We start from the raw sequence: 22,183 nt of genomic DNA, 5'->3' as shown, positions 1-22,183 counted from the left end.
TTCCTTTGACTTCTGTGCCTCTTTTTCCAATTGGGCAATTTTGTCTTATAATCTGTTATTTTGTTTATGACTTTCATTTCTTTGTCCCACTTTTCTTCCCATTTTCTTCTATCTTTTTAACTTGACTCTTGAACTCTTTTTTAGTTCCTTGAGAGTTTGTGACCATTTTACATTTTTTTTTCAAAGTTTGGATTTTTGCTTGTTTGTCACTCTCTCCTGTTGCTTTTGATTTTGGCTCTTTTTCTCCATAGAAATTAATAAGTGTTCAAAGTTTTTTTTCCTGCTTATTTCTTTTGCTACTTGTGAATTGTGGTTCCTGCATGTTGGTGTTCATTGTTTTCTTAGCTTCTGTTTTGCAGAGCTTTTCCTTGGTATATTCTTCCAGGCAATTTTTTGGGGTAGTGTAATTCAAAGCATTTTTCCCTCAGACTTTTTTCCAGTCCCTGCTGCCTCTGCTGTGGCCAGCCTCCCTTCTGCTCAATATCAGTGCTCTGCTGCCCAGGCTTCTCTCTCTTCAGCTTCAGGTGCCATGTATTGCTGCCAAGGCCTTGTACTGTCCTCAGGAGTAAGTCTCAGCCAGTCCCAGAGAATTTAGTGATTTCCTGGCCCTTACTCTGACTCTGGCATGGTAGGATGTATGGAGGAAGGATGATCAGTTTGCTCGTTGATAAGTGTAGTTTTGCCCCTTATAGAGTGGAAATCCCCAAACCCTGCCTACCTTTAAGGCTGCATCCCATGGGAGATCCCCTTTACTCATCTGATTTTGATTTCTGTCATTTTTGAGATACTTTTTATTGATTGGTTGTAAGGAGATTTAGAAAATTCCTGCTACTCTGTGGCCATTTTAGCTCCACCTCCAAGATTAAAGAAAGGATTTTTAAATTCAAATAAGAGAGTTAGAAGAAAAATAGGAAAATAAATTAGTGAATTGCAATGAATTCATAAATGAGTAAACATTTTGGTAAAGTAAGCACACAAAAAATGAGAAAAGATATTTAAAAATTCAGTTAAAAAAACTTAAAAAGTAGAACTGGTCATATGGAAAAGGAAATACAGAAGGTCATTGAAGAAAGTAATTACTTAAAAATTAGAATTTGGTAAGTGGAAGCTAATTACTTCATGAGACATCAAGAAACAATTAAAGGGAAGCTAGAAGTTGCCAGATAAGTACTCAATTTTCCCTCTGAAGCCAGTTCTTTGGATGAAGAAAGGATAATTATGATATGAGAATCTGAAAAAAATATTAAAAAGGATAGCCAAGAATACAGTGCTGTCTAGGGAGGAGTTGAGTCTCTGTTAATGCCAGAATATGGATGGAACATGGAAGGAACAGGCCTAAAATGAAACATACTGCCCCAAAATCACATCAGATATTCATCCTTTAAAGAATGACATTTTCAAACTGAAATAAATTCAACAAAGCCTGCATTTGGAGAGAGGTTAGTAAATCTAAAGATATCTTGTAATGATACTTATGATAGTTTAATGAGGATAGCCTTACTTTTGAGATGGAGTTTACCTTCCATCCAACTTTATTCTATACTAATACAGCAAAGTAAGTTCAAGGAAGGGAAATGTGAAGTACTTGGCTTGGAATTCCATTCATTCTTAACATTTTGCAGTCCTTGTCAGGTGTAAGCAGCTGGCAAGGGCTAGATTTTGGGGAAAACAACAACAATAACTGAATTCATATAAAATACAACAAATACTTAGAAGATTTAGAAAAAGCTTCATCAAATATTAAGGGACTAAAAAGTCATCTAGCTGTGCATTTCTCTTAATCCAATGGTATTACTATAAGACCTACATCCTAAAGAGATCAAATAAAGAGGAAAAAAACCCTAGTTACAAATATATGTTTATACACATGTATATTCAAAGCAGTTATTTTGGAATAGCAAAGGACTAGAAACTAAGGGTTTGTCCATCATTTCGGGAATGGCTAAACACATTGTGATAAGTGAATGTGTCACAGCAAGAGATGAAAAGGAGAGTTTTAGATGAATCTTACAAGACTTATGTGAACTGATGCAGAGTGACATGAGCAAAAACAATAGCAATAAGAGAAATAATTTTGAAAGATGCTAGAACACCAATCAATGTTTGTAAGGATAATTTAGGGTCATGACCTAATCTAAGTTTGATTTTTGGTCACCAGGGGATATCCCAAATAAAATACCCAAGTCAGTTTGGAAATCTATGGTGGTTTAATCAATATAGAGGGAAGGAATCAAGGAGAAGAGAGAGGGAAAGGGTATAGGATTTCACCTGCCTAGCCTGTACCAGGGGGAGTTCAAAGTCTTCCACCAAAAAGTTTCTGAAGAAGATTAGTGGCTTCTAAGTGGATAGTGTTTGGAACATAAAGGAGGAAAAATCAGCCTAAACTCCAAGAGAGCTCAGAGAAGACACCTCACCTGAAATAGGTTACTAGGCTTCCTCTAGTATGGTATCAAGGGAAACTCACCACTAAACTGGACAATAGCTGCCACCACGCCAAGATGCCAAGATACACAGCAAGCTGCTGCCAGCCACCTCTCCACACGAAAGAGGCCAGAGGGAGGATATGACATGAAATACATAGACAGTTTTACATCACTTTCCTGCTTATCACATGTACCAATGGTGGCTGAAGCTTGATTTAGGACAGCCCAGGGGTCTGTCAGCTGATTCTGATTTGTCATTTGTTAGTACATGTCTATCATAGGCCATCCTCCAAGATACTTAATCTTTAAGTATGGGCGTAGACATTCCTGATTTTGTTAGACTAAGTAGGGTGGAGTAATCTAAAGTTCACATGTGAAAATACATAATTCCAGAGGACCAATGACAGATGAATAGTAATCCTTATTTTTTGAGAGCGGGAGTTCACCTCAAGATGAAAAAATAAAATAGGCATTATCTAATTCAGCCAAAGCGAGAATTTGTTTTTCTTGATTGCATATTTATTAAGTAGATTTTTTATCTTTTAGTTTCTTAGTTTTTCTTTTTTCTTTTTTTACTTGTCTTCTCTTTTCAAAACTGGGGAACAGGAAAAGAGAACTAAGGCTAGAGCAGTCCCTCAAGTAAAAGAAAGAGAACAAAATCAGGCTCACTGAAACATTTTAAAGGCACAGAAGGAAAACAAGAAAGGTTGTAAAAACCCGAGAGATAGAGAATAGTTTGGAAATTTACAAAATGCATTCATTAAATACTTAGGAGAAAAAGTAAACTGATTATAACAGATTTTCAATTTTGTGTAAAATTTTCTTTTTTGTTCTACTGTGCATATGAAAATGTTCATTTTATTTTGTAAATTCTAAATAAACAAACAAATATTAGGAGTTAAAGAGAAAGAAAAAATGTAATGTTTCTCAATAAACACCTTAAGAAGAGAAGGGTTTACAGAAGGGTTTAAAAATTGGAATTATCCAAATAATTCAAAGGACAATAAAAACAGTGGCTGAGGAATTGATGGATAAAAAGTTTGCAGTGTGTTAAATTAAATTGCAGTTGGACTTTGAATATATTATTAATTAGGTGGTTAATTTCTAAATCTCAAGATGAATTAATAAAGTAAATGGCATTTATGGTAGTTTATTTACAATAGAAGGAAGATATTAAGGAATGAGAGAGAGAGAGGAAAAAAAAAACCTCTATCTTCTTCTGATACCAGTTAGAATTTCTAAGCCCCAGCTAGGGGAAAGAGTCTCAAGAAATTGGGCCTTACCTGGAGGCTTCATGCCTCCAGAAAGGTGGGGTCAGTAAGTCAGTTTTTCACTCACCAATGGTAACAGTCTAAAAGAAGTCTGGGTGTTGTTCTTCCAGTCACTCCTCTGTCCTTCACTCCAAGCCCCTGGATGTCTGTCTTCTATCTGTCTTCCTTTCACCTCCAAGTGAGTGATCCTTCACTCCAAGCTCGGGATGACTGTCTGTCCTCTGAACTCATCTGAATGTCTGAATCCTAATGACTCTTCAGTCTCCCCCCCCCCCTATTTAAAGACCTTTTTCTATAGACCAATCTCCCTAATGCATATAGATGCAAAAATCTTAAATAGGATACTAGCAAAAAGACTCCAGCAAGTGATCAGAAGGATCATTCACCATCATCAAGTAGGATTCATACCAGGGATGCAGGACTGGTTCAACATTAGGAAAACCATCCACATAATTGACCACATCAACAAGCAAACCAACAAGAACCACATGATTATCTCAATAGATGCAGAAAAAGCCTTTGATAAAATACAACACCCATTCCTACTAAAAACACTAGAAAGCATAGGAATAGAAGGGTCATTCCTAAAAATAATAAACAGTATATATCTAAAATCATCAGCTAATATAATTGACAATGGGGATAAACTAGACGCATTCCCAATAAGATCAGGAGTGAAACAAGGATGCCCATTATCACCTCTACTATTTGACATTGTACTAGAAACACTAGCATTAGCAATCAGAGAAGAAAAAGAAATTGAAGGTATTAAAATAGGCAATGAGGAGACCAAGCTATCACTCTTTGCAGATGATATGATGATTTACTTAAAGAATCCTAGAGAATCAACCAAAAAGCTAATCGAAATAATCAACTACTTTAGCAAAGTTGCAGGATACAAAATAAACCCACATAAGTCATCAGCATTTCTATATATCTCCAATCCAGTTCAACAGCAAGAATTAAAAAGAGAAATTCCATTTAAAATCACCCTAGACAATATAAAATACTTAGGAATCTCTCTTCTGAGACAAACACAGGAACTATATGAACACAACTACAAAACACTCTCCACACAATTAAAACTAGATCTAAACAATTGGAAAAACATTGATTGCTCATGGGTGGGACGAGCTAACATAATAAAAATGATCATCCTACCCAAACTTATATATCTATTTAGTGCCATACCCATTGAACTACCAAAAAAACTATTTTACTGAATTAGAGAAAACCATAACAAAGTTCATTTGGAAGAATAAAGGATCAAGGATATCGAGGGAAATCATGAAAACAAAATACAAAGGAAGGGGGCCTTGCAGTCCCAGATCTCAAACTATATTACAAAACAGTGGTCATCAAAACAATTTGGTACTGGCTAAGAGACAGAAAGGAGGATCAGTGGAATAGACTTGGGGTAAATGACCTCAGCAAGACAGTGTTTTGGGACAAAAACCCCAGCTTTTGGAACAAAAACCCAGTATTTGATAAAAACTACTGGGAAAATTGGAAGACAGTGTGGGAGAGATTAGGTTTGGATCAACACCTCACACCCTACACCAAGATAAACTCAGAATGGGCAAATGACTTTAATATAAAGAAGGAAACTATAAGTAAATTAGGTGAACACAGAATAGTATACATGTCAGAACTTTGGGAAGGGAAAGATTTTAAAACCAAGCAAGACTTAGAAAGTGTCACAAAATGTAAAATAAATAATTTTGACTACATCAAATTAAAAAAAGTTTTTGTACAAACAAAACAAATATGACTAAAATTAGAAGGAAAGCAACAAATTGGGAAACAATCTTCATAACAAAAACCTCTGACAAAGGTCTAATTACTCAAATCTATAAGGAGCTAAACCAGTTGTACAAAAAATCAAGCCATTCTCCAATTGCAAAATGGGCAAAGGACATGAAAAGGCAATTTTCAGTTAAAGAAATCAAGACTATTAATAAGCACATGAAAAAGTGTTCTAGATCTCTTATAATCTGAGAGATGCAAATCAAAACAACTTTGAGTTATCACCTCACACCTAACAGATTGTACAACATGACAGCAAAGGAAAGTAATGAATGCTGGAGGGGATGTGGCAAAGTCTGGACATTAATGCATTACTGGTGGAGTTGTGAATTGATCCAACCATTCTGGAGGGCAATTTGGAACTATGCCCAAAGGGCAATAAAAGACTGTCTGCCCTTTGATCCAGCCATAGCACTGCTGGGTTTGTACCCCAAAAAGATAATAAGGAAAAAGACTTGAACAAGAATATTCATGCCTGCACTCTTTGTGGTGGCAAAAAAATTGGAAAACGAGGGGATGCCCTTCAATTGGGGAATGGCTGAACACATTGTGGTATCTGTTGGTGATGGAATATTATTGTGCAAAAAGGAATAATAAAGTGGAGGAATTCCATGGGGACTGGAGCAACCTCCAGGAAGTGATGCAGAGTGAGAGGAGCAGAACCAGGAGAACATTGTACACAGAGACTGACACATTGTGGTACAAGAGAATGTAATGGACTTCTCCAGTAATGGCTTTACAATGTCCTTGAACAACCTGCAGGGATCTATGAGAAAAACAAACAAACAAACAAAAAAACTATCCTCAAGCAGAGGACAAACTGGGGGAGTAAAAACACCGAGGAAAAGCAAATGCCTGACTACAGAGGTTGAGGGGACATGATCGAGGAGAGATGCTAAATGAGCGCCCTAATGCAAATACCAACAACAAGGAAATGGGTTCAGAGCAAGGACACATGTGATACCCAGACAAATTGCATTTCGGCTAGGGATGGGGTGGTGAGGGTTTGGGGGGAAGGAAAAGTAAATGATCTGTTTCCAATGAACAATGTATGAAAGTGACCAAATAAAATAATGCTTTAAAAACTAAAAAAAAAAAAGACCTTTTTCTCTTGTGTCACTTCCTCTAAATTGTCATGTCTACCAATCACAACATATGCTTTTCTCCAGGACTGCCCATTCTTTAGTTCTCACCTTCTTTGGTTAGGTTATATCTTTTGGGGTTACTTGACACCACTTTTGTTAAGTTCACATTTTGTAGTTACTTAATACCTTTTTGTAGTTAATAATCTAAAAATATATTGTAGTTTACAATTCTAGATTTACTATAAAGAAAGAGCTAAGTATCTTCATTGTTACAATCAGGAGATAGCTAAATCCAATCTTCACAAGTGCCTGAAATGAGAGGTAACCTTTCCTAAAGGCATATTGTAGATTATTTTCTGCCTGACAAATCAATTTACTAATCCCTCTAGGAAACAGGCTCTTAATCCTCATTATATATGAATCCCTTTCCAAGATAATATTTTTAATTTTTAATTAATATTAATCAATTATTGTTTTTTTATTTGACATTGAGGAAAATGGTAAATTTCAGTTAGAGGTTAGTGAAAATAAAGATATGTTTTTCCTATTAAAGTTCACACACTCCCTGAAATTTATCTTGAAGACTACTGCTCAAGGGGCATTCCACCTTGAATATATCTTCTAATATAATTTTGATTGTAATGCTACTTTGAATATTAATATTTAAAGATATCTTACCTTCAATTATGTGTCTTTATAACATGATAATTAATTCAATGCTTTGTAATCTATTTATAATAATTTGGACAAAGAATGAAAGAAAAACACCTCAGTGATTTGGTGATACTTTGAAAAAAATCCACAAACAAAATCAAGCCCTAGACAGAACAAACACAAAAGATTCTGAGAAGCAAGGAAAACAACTGTCCCAAAGTAATTCCACTCACATTCCTTTGTGGCAGTAAAATGGGGCCACCCTCAGGTCAGACCAATCAGCATAGAGTAAGTAGTGTGGAAATAATGTTGTGTTGGCACTTGGTTCAAATGCTTTTGCAGTGTGACACAAAGAACATGCTAATAGTTGGCTTGTTTTTTTAGACTTTACCGAAGAATATAAAGGTAAGTCAGCAGAATCTAGATGGCTCTACATAAACATGGCTGCTCCCTATAGGTCCCCAAACCCAGAGGTCAGTGACAGACATCTGCTCTATCCAAACAGAAACTTCTGTGATTAATCAAAGGACAAATTTTGAATATAGGATTGGGGAAAAGACTTAAATGGGGTGCCTAAGCACAGAATAATATAGAGAAGAGATCTCGCTTCAAGCTCATCCCAGTCCAGATGGTGTTTATTTATCCCAAAGAGTGTTTTTCCTCCCTGGAAGTCAAGAAGCAGATAAATTTCCATAGGTAGGCAGATACATGAAAACCTGAGGCTTGCCTATGAATACTTCCAAATAGGATTTCTAGATTAATATCAATAGAATCCAGAGTTCATTTAATTTATATCTCTAATGTAGTTACTACCCATTCTTTGTGTTAATTTACTTTTGCTTAGTTTGTCTTTTCTACTTAAGTATCTATTCTCACCCTTCATTCATATAGCAAATAGTCACTGTAACACATTCCATACCAAACATCAAAGAAAACAATTATTTAATACAAAAGTAACCCTTAAAATATACAAATATTATTCAAATACATTCAGATTTAAAATCAGAATCCTGATTATTTTTCTTTTGGTTTCCCAAGGATTCCTATTCCATAAGAAGGGCTGCCTTTTTCAAATCTTTCCAAATTAGGGTATGAGCATCCATAAAATTGTGCTTGAAAGTCATTAAGTGCTCCTGCTTATCTAGAAATTGTCTTGAGATAAGGGAGGGGCATGACTTCTTGACTTGGAGCTGTTTATACATGGAGTCAGACATCAGCAAGTTGTCAAAGATTTAGGGATTTAAGTCCTGACTGAATAAGTTTAAGAAATAATTCTTTAGGAAAGGGAAGAAGAAAATAAACAAGATAATACCTGACAGGGTCTCATTGTAGGCAAGTCATTTCAATTTTTTTCATTCATTTCTCATAATTCTATAAAATAGTAGTAAGAATCACAGGTGAGGAAACTTCAGGACGTCCTTAGAACTGACAAGCATCAGACACAGAACCCAGTTCTCTTATAAATTGAAGCTCACCCCTTTCATTAATTATGTCATGCCTCCTCATTATTTTAATCTCTGCTGATATTAATTTGATAATTGAAGATAGTATCATATTTAGAGCTAAAAATGCCATATAAGGTTCAACACGTCATTTTGCATTGTTTAGAAAGAGAAATCTAGTGAAGTGTCTTCCACAATTAAAACATTGCCAGGCTCCAAGGTTATGATGTCAGACAGCTGGGAAAAATTAGCCATCCAAATTCTCAAAGCCAAACAATATGGCCAAATAGTAATTCTTGAGGTATATATTTTTTGGTTCTTAGAGGCTCATTTCAAATAAAGTGACAAAGACAAGCTTTGTAGGATTTTCAAATCATAACACTGCTTACTTTCCAATTTCAGAATTATAACTTCATTGCTCTGAGGCTACATCCATTTTGAGATCAGACTGAACTAAAAAGCAGAGCAACAAAAATTCACAAACTGTGAAGCCATCAAAAAGGAGAGAGCAGTATATTCTGGTTATATTTCAAATCATTAAAGCCTTGATCCCTAATTTAGCAAATCTGTTCAGAAAGTATATCAAAACTCAATTTCTCTTCTATTATACTTTGCGAAAACCCTGATGAATTCATAATCAAAAGTTTGATGCCTGAATTTTTAGGACCATGTGTGTAAAAAATTTATTTATGGAGATTTATAAATTTGTCCTCCATTTAATGTCTAATACTTAAATAGAGGTAGAGATGGGGATGGCTAAATAGAGATGTGGCTTGTGGGTGTCACTCCCCCTTCAAAGAGTAGGAAGAAGACTATTTCTGTATTGTCAAAAGCCTGGAAAGGAGGAATCAGAATGCAAGATCACAAGGCTGCATAATGTTGCCTATTTCCAAGAAAATTTGTGATTAGGATTATACCTATTTTCCATTCTTAAATGCATTTATAATCTTATCAGTTTTAGTGGTTCAAATGGAAGATCTTTTTCTTGATTACCCTGAAGGGAAAGAGTAGAACTTAAATTATATTCACTAGGTTAGAACTTTGCACCAAATCCTGGTTCCAAAAAAATACTATTATAAACCGAAAATAATAATAGCTAAGCAAATGGATTTATTTAAGAACAATAAGAAACAGAAATGGAGAAACATTAAAATAGTTTAAAATGTCTTAAGAGTAAAGTTTTCTGCAAGTTATACGATAAGATCACAATTCAAACCAGGGGGAAAAGAATTATTTTATCCAGGTGAGATTCATTCTCAGTAGTCTCCAGAGTTTCGAGTCTTGGAAGTGAAAGAACTTGATGGGGTGGGCTGCACAGTCACATATTAATACATAAGGGCTTCAGTTGGCCTTTTAAGTTTCAACCATGGAAAATTCACTCTACCTAATTCCCAGAGATTCCTTTCCCATATCTCTCTTCTCAAATGTTTTTTTGCAACTTCTCAAATATTATATTAGGTAAGTAATGGACAATCTTCTTTCTCAATAAGCAATCATGTCTCCCTCTATAAATGTCTGGGCAGTCCTTCAGAATTTATTTTTCAAGGTTCCCAGTCGACAAATGGTCAAGAGACATGAATAGGCAGTTTTTACATTATGAAATCAATACTATCAATAAGCACATGGAAAAGTGTTCCAAATCCCTCCTGATTAGAAAAAATGTAAATTAAAGCAACTCTGAGTTACCACCTCACACATAGTGGGCTATCCAATATGGCAGCAAAGGAAAGTAATAAATGTTGGAGGGGATGTGGCAAAATTGGAACACTGAGATATTGCTGGTGGAGTTGTGAATAAATCCAACCATTCTGGAGGGCAATTTGGAATTATGAACAAAGGGCTTTAAAAGACTGCCTGCCCTTTGTTCCAGCTATACCACTGCCGGGTTTGTACCCCCAAAGAGATAATAAGGAAAATGACATGTACAAAAATATTTATAGCTATAATCTTTGTGATTGTAAAAAATTGGAAAATGAGGGGATGTCCATGGATTGGGCAATGGCTGAACAAATTGTGGTATCTGATGATGATGGAATACTTTTGTGCTAAAAGGAATAATGAACTGGAGGGATTCCATGGGGATTAGGATGACCTCCAGGAACTGATACAGAGTGAGAGGAGCAGAACCAGGAAAATATTGTACACAGAGACTGATGCATTGTGGCACAATTGAATATAATAGACTTCTCTACTAGCAGAAACACAATGACCCAGAACAATCTATAGGAATTTAGAAGAGACTGTTTTCCTCATCCAGAGAAAGAACTGTAGAAATGAAAATACATTAAAAAATATGTGATCAATCAAATAATGTGATAGGGATATAATTAGGGTTTTGAGGTTATAAAGGACCCCTCTACTGAAGATATGAATAACACAGAAATGGGTTTTGAACATGTTTAAGCCATATCAGATTTGGGAAGGGGGAATAAAGAGCTAGGGTGGGGGGGAATCATGTAATCATGGAAAAATATTCTAAATTAAAGAAAGGGGGGAAAGAATGTTTACTAAGGAAATATTACAAATACAATGAATTCAAAAAGGAATTTTTTCCTTCCTTCCCAATTGACCAGTTGAGAGACTCTGTAGGTCAAATAATAAATCTGAAACAATAAATAATTTCACTAAATATAATGATAAAGAGAAAAGGAAGAGACATCAAAATTTGAGAGGTACAGAAAATAGTTGGGAAAAATCTTATAACTTTAAATGCTTTCATCAATAAAACAGAAAAAGTACAGATCAACTGGGCATGCAACTAAAAAACTTAGAAAAAGAACAAATTTTAAATCTCCAATTACATACCATAATGGAAATCCTAAAAATCAAAAATGAAATTAATAAAATTAAAAGAACCAATAAAATAAACAAAGCATTGGTTAATATGATTAGAAAGAAGAAAATCAAATTATCAGCATAAAAAATGAAAATGGTGAATGTACTACCAACTAAGATGAAGCAAAATTTATTTTGCCTAAGTTCATGTCAATAAATCTAAGAACCTAGTGAAATGGGTGAATTATTTACAAAACTGTAAATTTCTTATTTCTGCTAATATCGAAATGTTAATAGAATACTTAAATAATTTTATTATTTAAATTTTAAATTTTTTAAAAAAGGAAAATCAATTGCATAAGTCATCATCAATGGCTTTCTAAGTGTATTCCCTTAGAAAACATCCCTAAGACCAGATGATTTCACAGATAAATTCTACAAAGCAATTAAAGAACAATTAACTCCAATACTATATATACTATTTGGAAAAAATAGGCAAAGAAATGCTAATGAATTCTTTTTATGGCATAAATATGAGCCTGGCATATAAACCAGGCATGAAGAGCAAAATCAGAAAAAAAATATTTAGACCAATTTCCCTAATGAATATTGATGCAATTAAAAAAATAAAATAGTAGCAAGGAGATTACAGCAATATATCAACAAATTCATACATTATGACCAGGTAGGATTTATATCAGGAATGACAGCAGATGAAAATTTAAATATTTAGAAAACTATCAGCATAGATAATGGCAGAACAAATAGAAATCATAATTATGTTAATAGAGGCAAAATAAAAGCTTTTAAAAATAAAATACTTATTAAAATTTTAAACAAAGACTAGAAAACAGAGTAACAAAAGGAGCTTTCCTGAACATGGTAAATAGTATCTATCTAAAACCATCATTAAGCATAATCTGTAATAGGGATAAGCAAGAAACCTTACAAATAGGATCAAGTATGAAACAAAGATGCTCAATATTAAGCATTAAACTTTTCAATGGTATAATAGAAATGCTAGCTCTAATAATAGAAGAAATTGAAATTTGAATACGAAATGAAGAAAAGAAATTATCACTATTTGTAGATGATACGATGGTATACTTGGAGACCACTAGAGAACCAGTTAAAAACTAGTTGAAACAATTACTGGGTTTAGCAAAGTTGTAGAATTAAAAAAATTAATCCACACAAATCATTAACATTTTTACATATTAGCAAAAACATCTATCATCAAGAGCTTGAAAGAGAAATTCAATTCAAAATAACTGGAAAAAATTATAAAATATTTGAGAGTCTATCTGCCAAGAAAAATCCAGGAATTATATCAGCACAATTAAAAAACAATTTCCACACAAATAAAATCAAATCTAAACAATCAGAAAATTAATTGTCATGGGTATGCTGGAGTAATAAAATGAAAAAAACTCAATTATATCTAAATTAAATTTATTGAGGGCAGAGATCAATGAATTGAATGAATTGGGCATGCAAATTAAAAAAATAGAAAGTGAACAAATAAAAATTCTCAGATTAATACTAAATTAGAGATCCTAAAATTCAAAGGATAAATTAATAAACTCATGATAGAAGCTGGTAATTTGAAAAAACAAATAAAATAGACAAAGTACTGGTCAATCTAATTTAAAAAAAAAGGAAAGAAGAAAACCAAATTGACAGTATCCAAGATGAAAAGGGAGACCTCACCTCTAATGAAGAGGAAATTAAGGCAATCATTAAAACTTATTATGCCCAATTATATGGCAATAAATATGGCAATCTGGGTAATATGCATGAATATTTATAAAAATATAAATTGCCTAGACTAACTGAGGAAGAAATAGACTACCTAAACAACCTCATATCAGAAAAAGAAATTGAACAAGTCATCAAAGAATTTCCTAAAAAAAAAAATCCCTAGGACCAGATGTATTCACAAATGAATTCTATCAAATATTCAAAGAACAACTAATCCCAATACACTGTGGTACAATTGAATGTAATGGACTTCTCCATCAGTGGCAATGCAGTGATCCTGAACAACTTGGATGGATCTACAAGAAAGAACACTATCCACATTCAGAGGAAACACTGTGGGAGTAGAAACACAGAAGAAAAACAATTGCTTGATTATATGGGTTGAAGGGATATGATTGGGAATAAAGACTCTAAATGAACATCCTAATGCAAACACCAACAACATGGAAATAGATTTTAATCCAGGACACATGTAATACCCAGCAGAATTGTGTGTCAGCTATGAGGAGGGTGGGGAGCCAGGAAGGGAGGGAAAGAATATGATTCTTGTAACCAAGGAATAATGTTCTAAATTGACTAAATAAATAATTTTTAATAAAATAAAAAATAAATAAAAGCATCCATCCAAAAAAATTAAATTTATTTACTCGGTGCCAATTTAATCAAAATGCCAAAAAGTTATTTTATAGAGGTAGAAAGTGTATAACAAAATTCATATAGAAGACTAAAAGGTCAAGAAAACAAAAGGAACAAATGAAAAGAAATGTGAAGTGAGTGAAATACTGAACCACAAAGAAGGTACTTTTCTCTTATGTAGAAGATATCTAGGCCTGAGCTGAGATATTTCTGGTTTGCTTTTTCCTCCATTTTATTTAATTATTTTTACATGTTGATATAATTTTAAATAATTATTTTCTGACATTTTTCTATGTTCTTTCCTTTCTTTCCACCTCTCTACCCTCCCCAAGAAATCAGGTAATATGATATAGATTGTACACATGTTATCATATTACATATTTTCTTGTTGGGAAACAAGACCCATATTGTTTACACTAGAGAAAAATTAATGGAGGAAATGAAGTGAAGAATACCATACTTTAATTTGCATTCAGAATCCATCAGTTCTTTCAATATCCATTTTCTTTTTTTAATGTTCTTTATTCAGTCCCCTTCCACCCCTCCATACAACATTGAAGGTATTATTTGGCAAAAAATATAGATGATGTCATTCATGCTTCATAGACAATCATTTGCCACCACTCTCCCATCAATCCCTTCTCTGATTGTCAGCTTTACCTATGGAGGATTTAAAAAAAATTATCTAATTAATTAATTTAGAATATTTTTCTATGGTTACAAGATTCATGTTCTTTCCCTGTGCTCTCCCAAAACCCCTCCTGTAACTGACACACAATTCCTCTGAGGTTTTACATGTGTCATTGATCAAGACCCATTTCCAGACCATTGATATTTGCACTAGGTTGATCATTTAGAGTCTTCATCCCCAATCATAACCATCAACCGTTGTGATTGAGCAGTTATTTTTCTTCTGTGTTTCTATTCCAACAGTTCTTCCTCTGAATGTAGATAGCATTATTTCTCATAAGTCCCTTAGAATTGTGCATGATCATTGCATTGCTGCTAATAGAGATGTCCATTAAATTCAATACTGTTGGTTTGATCTATCCTGCTTTTCATGGCTTCCAGCTATTTCTCCCTTTGGAGTTCCTGTCTTTTAAACTGTTATTTTCTTTTTGAACTATTTCCCACTTTTCTTGCCAAAAGTCTTCCATCTCTCTCATAAGCTCTGATTTAACTTCTTCAAGAGCTTGTGGCCAATTTCTATTTCTTTTTTCCTAAATGTTTGGATGAATTTATTTGTATGTCCTCTTCTGCTATTTCCTCTATAGTCTGGATTTTTCCTCCATAATAATTATCCAGGGTCAATGCCTTCTTGTTCTTCTTGGCATTGTGAAGTTGTTTTTTCCTGGGCATTTTTTGCCATCACTATGCTAGTTTTTCCTTCACTTTCCAGTCAGAGGTCTGAATGAGGAGGGCAGATTTCTGTGTTTGGAGCTAAGGAGCGCAGTTTTTGTCTGAGGCTACCTCTTGAGTCTCTGCAGCATCTATTGTTTGCCGCCCTTGTCTAAGCTATCTCTTTGCCCAAGGTTTGTGCTCTTCAGCCTGCTGCAGTCTCAAATCTAGCTGCTCTCAGGCGTAAGTCTTTAGTGGTATTAGTGAGATGCTAAGGACCTAGAAGTGCCCCTCATTGCTCTAGAGATGCCCCTCACTCACTCAGTGATTCTAGCATACTGGCTCTGACTCTAGTGCACTGGCTTCATGTGTGTGGGGTGGAGGATTGATCAGCTCAAGTTTTGGTGGAAGCTATTTCACCACCTTATAGTATGGAAATGGCCAGATCCCACATATCTTCAATGCTATGCCCTACTGTGGAGTCCCTTTGATCATACCAAATTATTTGTTTGGGTTTTTGAGGTAGTGTATATCAGTAGGCGATGAGGAGAGGTAGAGTCCTGTGTCTACACTACCTCCATGTTTACCTGGAAGTACAGCAATGGGAGATTTTTAAAAATGTCATTGAAACAGTTAATTTCCAGTCTCTGACTTTTCTTGTACTTGTACTTATAAGATATACTGTGCCAAATGAAATAATTAAACTTTAGGATTAGTTATTATTTTGATTCACTTGGATGATTTATTTTAGGAAGCTAGTCCTTAGCAATTGGTCAAGTCAAGCAAGTCTAAATGTTTTCTTGGACATTACTTCTAACAGTCACATCCAGGTATTAATTTAGTCAAAGAATAGCTTTGAAGAAAAGAATATATGTCATTAAAAATAATATGTTTTATTATAATCTGAAGAGTTATATAACATTAGATATGGGCTTTAACCTTCCTTTCTGTCAACTAACTGAAACCCTTGCAACCACAAAACCACAAGGCTCCTAGCATTTGTCTTGCCGACAACAACAGTTGATAAACTAACAGTTACAACATATTGTAAATATGTCAGAAATTTTTAAATCTTCAACTACTCTGTAATCTTGAGTTGTATCTAATACATCCTCTTAATTTACTTAAATATCTTAAAGTTCTTGGCAATTCTCCATTCTTTGTGAAATTTTAGCAATGAAACTTCCTACTGTAAAATCTCCTTTTTGTAAATTCATTTTTTATCTTAAAAAGAAGCCCTGTACATTATTCATTTATCTCTGATCTAACTGGGAGATCAGTGGCCACTGATCTAATATAAAATTCAGACTTACATTAAATCAATTAAGCTTGGAAACTTGTCTGTACCAATCTTTTCCTTTATAAATTTATTTTTAACACCATGTAGGTTTTGGATATTCATGTGAATTGTTTAAATGTAGCTCACAGGAACCTCTGACAGATTTCTGTGAAAAGTTGTTCACCCTTCTCCAGAAAAATTATGATTCCTGCTTGATGGGAGCAGGTGAATAGTCCAGAAGGCTGGCAATCAGTTCTTCTCTAAGAGACGTAGAACGGGAGTAGAGTTATATCTATCTGACTCCCTAAATATTGCTAGACTAACAGCATGATTGCACCAGGGCAAAAAACAAACAAGCAAACAAAAAACCAATAGTTTCTCTGGTCACTATCTCTTAAAAGGTGAACACTTACAACCGCCAGCTTGATCCCTTCCCACCGAGCACAGGTTATATAAAAGACCATTGCAAAAAGCAAGAAAGACTATTTATCCAAGCAAATAGTAAACAGAAATCAGGGAAGATATGCATTATACATATAAGAATAATACCAAGAAAACACACAGAATGCATGAACTCTTCGTTTTGGGAGAAAAATATCTCATATCAACTAAGAGAGCAGTTTCAAACTCATCTATGAATACATTTTCTGAAGTCTCTAGGGAATCAAATCAGGGACGTGATGATTATTTGGTTTCCACTGCACATAAACAAGAAAGTCTTTTATTTTTCCTTTCTGTAGTTGGTCTTTAAAACAGTCTTAAACTATGTTTATCTCTCTCAAAAAATAAAGAATATTTCTCCTCTTACCCCAAATCTAACCATGACAAAGACAAGTTAACCTTCTCTCCATCAATTGTGAGCCTTATTCAAAACGTCCCTAGCTTGGCTGCAAATAAAGGCTATAAAATCAATTCTTGAATCTGATAATTATATTGCTTCTCTAAAGACCCTAACAAAACAACATTTTTTCCTCTACAACCTGAATAAGAGGGAGGCCCCAGTTCCTTGATGTGGTGGGAATTGAGGAAGATAGAAGTGGACATTAGTACAGTTCCATGATGCAACTTTGAAAAGTTATTAGGATTAGAATTACACCAAAGTACTGGGAATACATCTTCCTCAATATTCTTTTTTTTCTTGACTCCATTTCCTATCCTTTGCTGAATAGCAGCATGAATTTTAGGATGCATATTAAAATACTATTAGGAATATAAAGACTAGCCCAATTCCTGGACTAGTTGATCATTCTTTCACTTAATTTATTTCTCTCACATCTTTGCAAGTCCTATTTCTAACACTATTTGTCTTGCTTCTGAGTAGTGTTTTCTAAGGATTCCTAGGGAGCATATTCATGATTAATCTCTTTTTATAAATATAGCTGAAGGATATATAGTACAGGAAAATTAGCAGTCTTTAAATGTCCCAAAGTAAATTGGAATTTCTTTTAGAAACTAGGGACTTGTCTCTTCAGGGATTAGGGTATGTCCTGTGGTCTGAATAAGGTATCTAGGCAAAGAAACACATGGGATGGGAAGTTAGCAAAAGAACAACATAGCTCTGCTCTTCAGCCCTTCACAACCCTGTCATCAAGCACTAAAAACAATCCTAGGTGTGGGTGATAAATACAGACCCAGGGAAGAGGCAATGATTCACTGTTCAAGAGTACTTCCACAACTGAGAGTTACTTATTTAATGACCTTGGCTATCTTTTTTTATATCACCACTTTAAAGGACAGTTGATTAGCAGTTGGTAGCAAATTCTTTTTTTTTTTTTAGTGATCTTGTACCTAAATATTTTTATCAACAAATTTTATTTTTAAATTAATTTATAGAGTCAATTTAGAACATTATTCCTTGGTTACAAGAATCACACTACTCCCCTTCCTCCCCTCCCCCCACCCTTCCAGCAGCCAACACGCAAATTCATTGAGTATTACATGTGTCCTTGATCAGAACTCATTTCCATGTTGTTGGTGTTTGAATTAGGATGTTCATTAAGAGTCTACATCCCCAGCCCTATCCCCTCGACCCATGTATTCAAGCAGTTGTTTTTCTTCTGTGTTTCTACTCTCAGTTTTTCCTCTGAATGTGGACAGTGTTTATTTCTCATGGATCCCTCCAGATTGTTCAGGATCACTGCATTGTCACTAATGAGGAAGCCCATTACGTTCAATTGTACCACAGTGTATCAGTCTCTGTGTACAATGTTCTCCTGGTTCTACTCCTTTCACTCTGCATCAATTTCTGGATTTCATTCCAGTTCCCATGGAATTCTTCCACTTTATTATTCCATTGAGCACAATAGTATTCCATCACCAACATATACCAAAATTTGTTCAGCCATTCCCCAATTGAAGGGCATCCCCTCATTTTAGATTTTTTTGCCACCACAAAGAGCACAGCTATGAATATTTTTAACTTGTTCACTTTTTGGTCTTTTTATTTGCATGCCCACTTCATTGACCACAGCCCTCTCTAATTTGTTAATATATGAACTCAAGGATATGAATTTCCCCCTCAGTATTGCTTTGGCTGCAACCCATAGATTTTGAAAGGATGTCTCATCATTGCAATTTTCTTCAATGAAGTTATTAATTGTTTCTATTATTTGTTCCTTAACAGATTTTGGAGAATTGTATTGTTTAAATTCAATGCATTTTTGATTTGCCTGTCCATGTACACTTATTATTATTTTCATTGCATTGTAATCTGAAAATGTTGCATTTATTATTTCTGCTCTTTTGCACTTGTTTGCACTGTTTTTCTGCCCTAATACATGGTCAATCTTTGTGAATGTACCATGTTCTGCTAAAAAGAAGTTATATTCCTTTTTGTACCTATTTACTTTTCTCCACATATCTACTAACTCTAATTTTTTCTAAGATTGCATTCACTTCTCTTACCTCTTTCTTATTTATTTTTTGGTTTAATTTATCTAGTTCTGATAGAGGCAGGTTTAGGTTTCCAACCAGTATAATTTTTCTATTTATTTCATTCTTGAGCTCCACTAGTTTCTCCTTTAGCAATCTGGATTCTATGCCATTTGGTGCATGCATGTTGAGTACTGATATTTCCTCATTGTCTATACTGCCTTTTATCAGGATGTAATTTATTTCCCTATCTCTTTTAACAAGATCTATTTTTTGCTTTGGCTTTATCATATTATGATTGAGACTCCTGCTGTCTTTTTATCAGTTGATGCCCAATAGATTTGGCTCCATCCTCTTACTTTTGCCCTATGCTTGCCTACCTTCCTCATGTGTGTTTTTGTACCCAGCATATGGTAGGGTTTTGGTTTTAAATCCACTCTGCTATTCCCTTACGTTCATTCCATTCACATTCAGAGTTATGATTACCAGCTGTGTATTGCCCAGCATTTTGATTTCCACACCTAGTCCTGCCTTTTCTTCTTTCACTGTTTCCTTCTACACCAGTTTCATTTTTAATCAGTGCCCCTAATTCCCACCCTTATTTTACTTCCCTTTCTACCCACCTCTCTTCTTATTCCTCCGTTATTTTCTTTACAGACTTTTTAAACGACCCCTTCCTTCTCCCTCCCTTGTACTGCTTCCCTCCCCACCAGTCTGTTTGTTACTCTTCTACTTCCCTATATGGTGCAAATCAATTCTCTGACCCAATGAACTGGATTGTTCTTCCCTCTTTGAGTCAATTTCAGTGCACATAAGAGTTGAGTATTTCCTGTCTCCAACCTCTTTACCCTTCCAGTGTATTGATGTTCTCTCCCATCCCACCATGACATTCTTTGTGACATATAAATTTACCCCCTTTTGCTTCTTTTCTCATTTCTTTTAGTATTAACCTCTTTTTAGCAATAGTTATATATATGTATGATATATATATATTTATGCATACATGTATCTATATAAATATTTATGTCTTGACATTTCATCCTATAGAGTTTGTCACTGTTTCCTCTAAGTGTAATTCTTCTAGCTGTCCAGGTGATAATAACAATTTTTAAGAGCTACCAATTACCTCTTTTCTTATAGGGATACATATTGTTTTAACTTATTGGGTCTCTTAAAAAAGTTTCCTTTGTTTTGTTTTGTTTTTCTTTTTTTCCCTCTTTTTTAATTACCTTTTGATGATTCTCTTGAGTTCAGTGCTTGGGCATCAAATTTTCTGTTCAGGTCATGTCTTTTCTTTACAAATGTTTGGAATTCTTCTATTTCGTTAAATGACCATACTTTCCCCTGTAAGAATATGGTCAGTTTTGCTGGGTAGTTGATTGTTGGTTGTAGATCTATTTCCCTTGCTTTCTGGAATATCATATTCCATGCCTTTCAGTCCTTCAGTGTATATGCAGCCAGATCCTGTGTTATTCTCACTTTGGTTCCATGGTATCTGAATGACTTCTTCTTAGCAGCTTGTAATAATTTTTTCTTGGTCTGATAGTTCTTGAATTTATCTATACCGTTCCTGAGCTTTGTTAGTTGGGGATTAAGTACAGAAGGTGATCTGTGCATTCTTTCAATCTCCACTTTTCCCTTTTGTTCTAGAACACCAGGGCAGTTTTCTTGGATAATCTCCTGTAGGATGATGTCGAGGATTTTTCTTTTGTCATGGTCTTCTGGTAGACCAATGATTCTTAAGTTGTGTCTCCTGGAATGATTTCCTAAATCTTCTGTCTTTTGAATGACAGGCTTCATATTTGCCTCAATTTTTTTCATTCTTTTGATTTTGTTTTATAGTTTCCTGTTGCCTCATGAAGTCATTTGATATATATATATATACATATATATATATATATATATATATATATATATATATATAGAGAGAGAGAGAGAGAGAGAGAGAGAGAGAGAGAGAAAGAGAGAGAGAGAGAGAATTTTACATGTTACAGCATTTTCAGCATTGAATCATTAAGGCCCAAACTTTACAAATATCTGTTCTCCTAAATATCCTTTCAATGTCATGATTTCTTTTTTAAAAAGTCATTCCTTTCTCACTGATTGTTAAAATTTTTTTTCCTAAAAAACAAGACTTTAGATAAATATATAATACTAAAAGTATTTCTTCAGAACATAAGTAGTAAAATGATATGAACAAAACATTTCTCAAAAGGAGTGCAAATTTTCTGAAGGCTACAGCAAATCAATAATAAAAAGAAATAAAAATCAAAACTATGCTTTTTCACTTGGAAATTGGATAAGATAACAAATGACAAGAAAAATCAAATTTGGAAGGATTTTGGAAAGTAGACACACTTTTGTCAGAAGTGAAACTGGCCCAAATATTGTGGGAAAAAATTTAATTATATTAACAAAATAACTATAATGTCTATCTCTTTTGATCCAAAGATTCCACCAGCAAGCTTCTGCCTCAAGGAAGTCAATAATAGACATGTTTAAAGCACAATTTATGGTAGTAAATAACTGGAAATAAAGCATAAACCCATTAATAATTGAAGGGCATCCCCTCGTTTTCCAATTTTTGGCCACCACAAAGAGTGCAGCTATGAATATTCTTGTACAAGTCTTTTCCTTTATTATCTCTTTGGGGTACAAACCCAGCAGTGCTATGGCTGGATCAAAGGGCAGACAGTCTTTTATCATCCTTTGGGCATAGTTACAAACTGCCCTCCAGAATGGTTGGATCAATTCACAACTCCACCAGCAATGTATTAATGTCCCAATTCTGCCACATCCCCTCCAGCATTCATTACTTTCCATAGCTGTCATGTTAGCCAAT

This window comes from Monodelphis domestica, chromosome 3 (assembly GCF_027887165.1).
Source record: "Monodelphis domestica isolate mMonDom1 chromosome 3, mMonDom1.pri, whole genome shotgun sequence".
Taxonomy (NCBI): Eukaryota; Metazoa; Chordata; class Mammalia; order Didelphimorphia; family Didelphidae; genus Monodelphis; species Monodelphis domestica.
Note: the sequence above shows the minus strand (reverse complement) of the source record.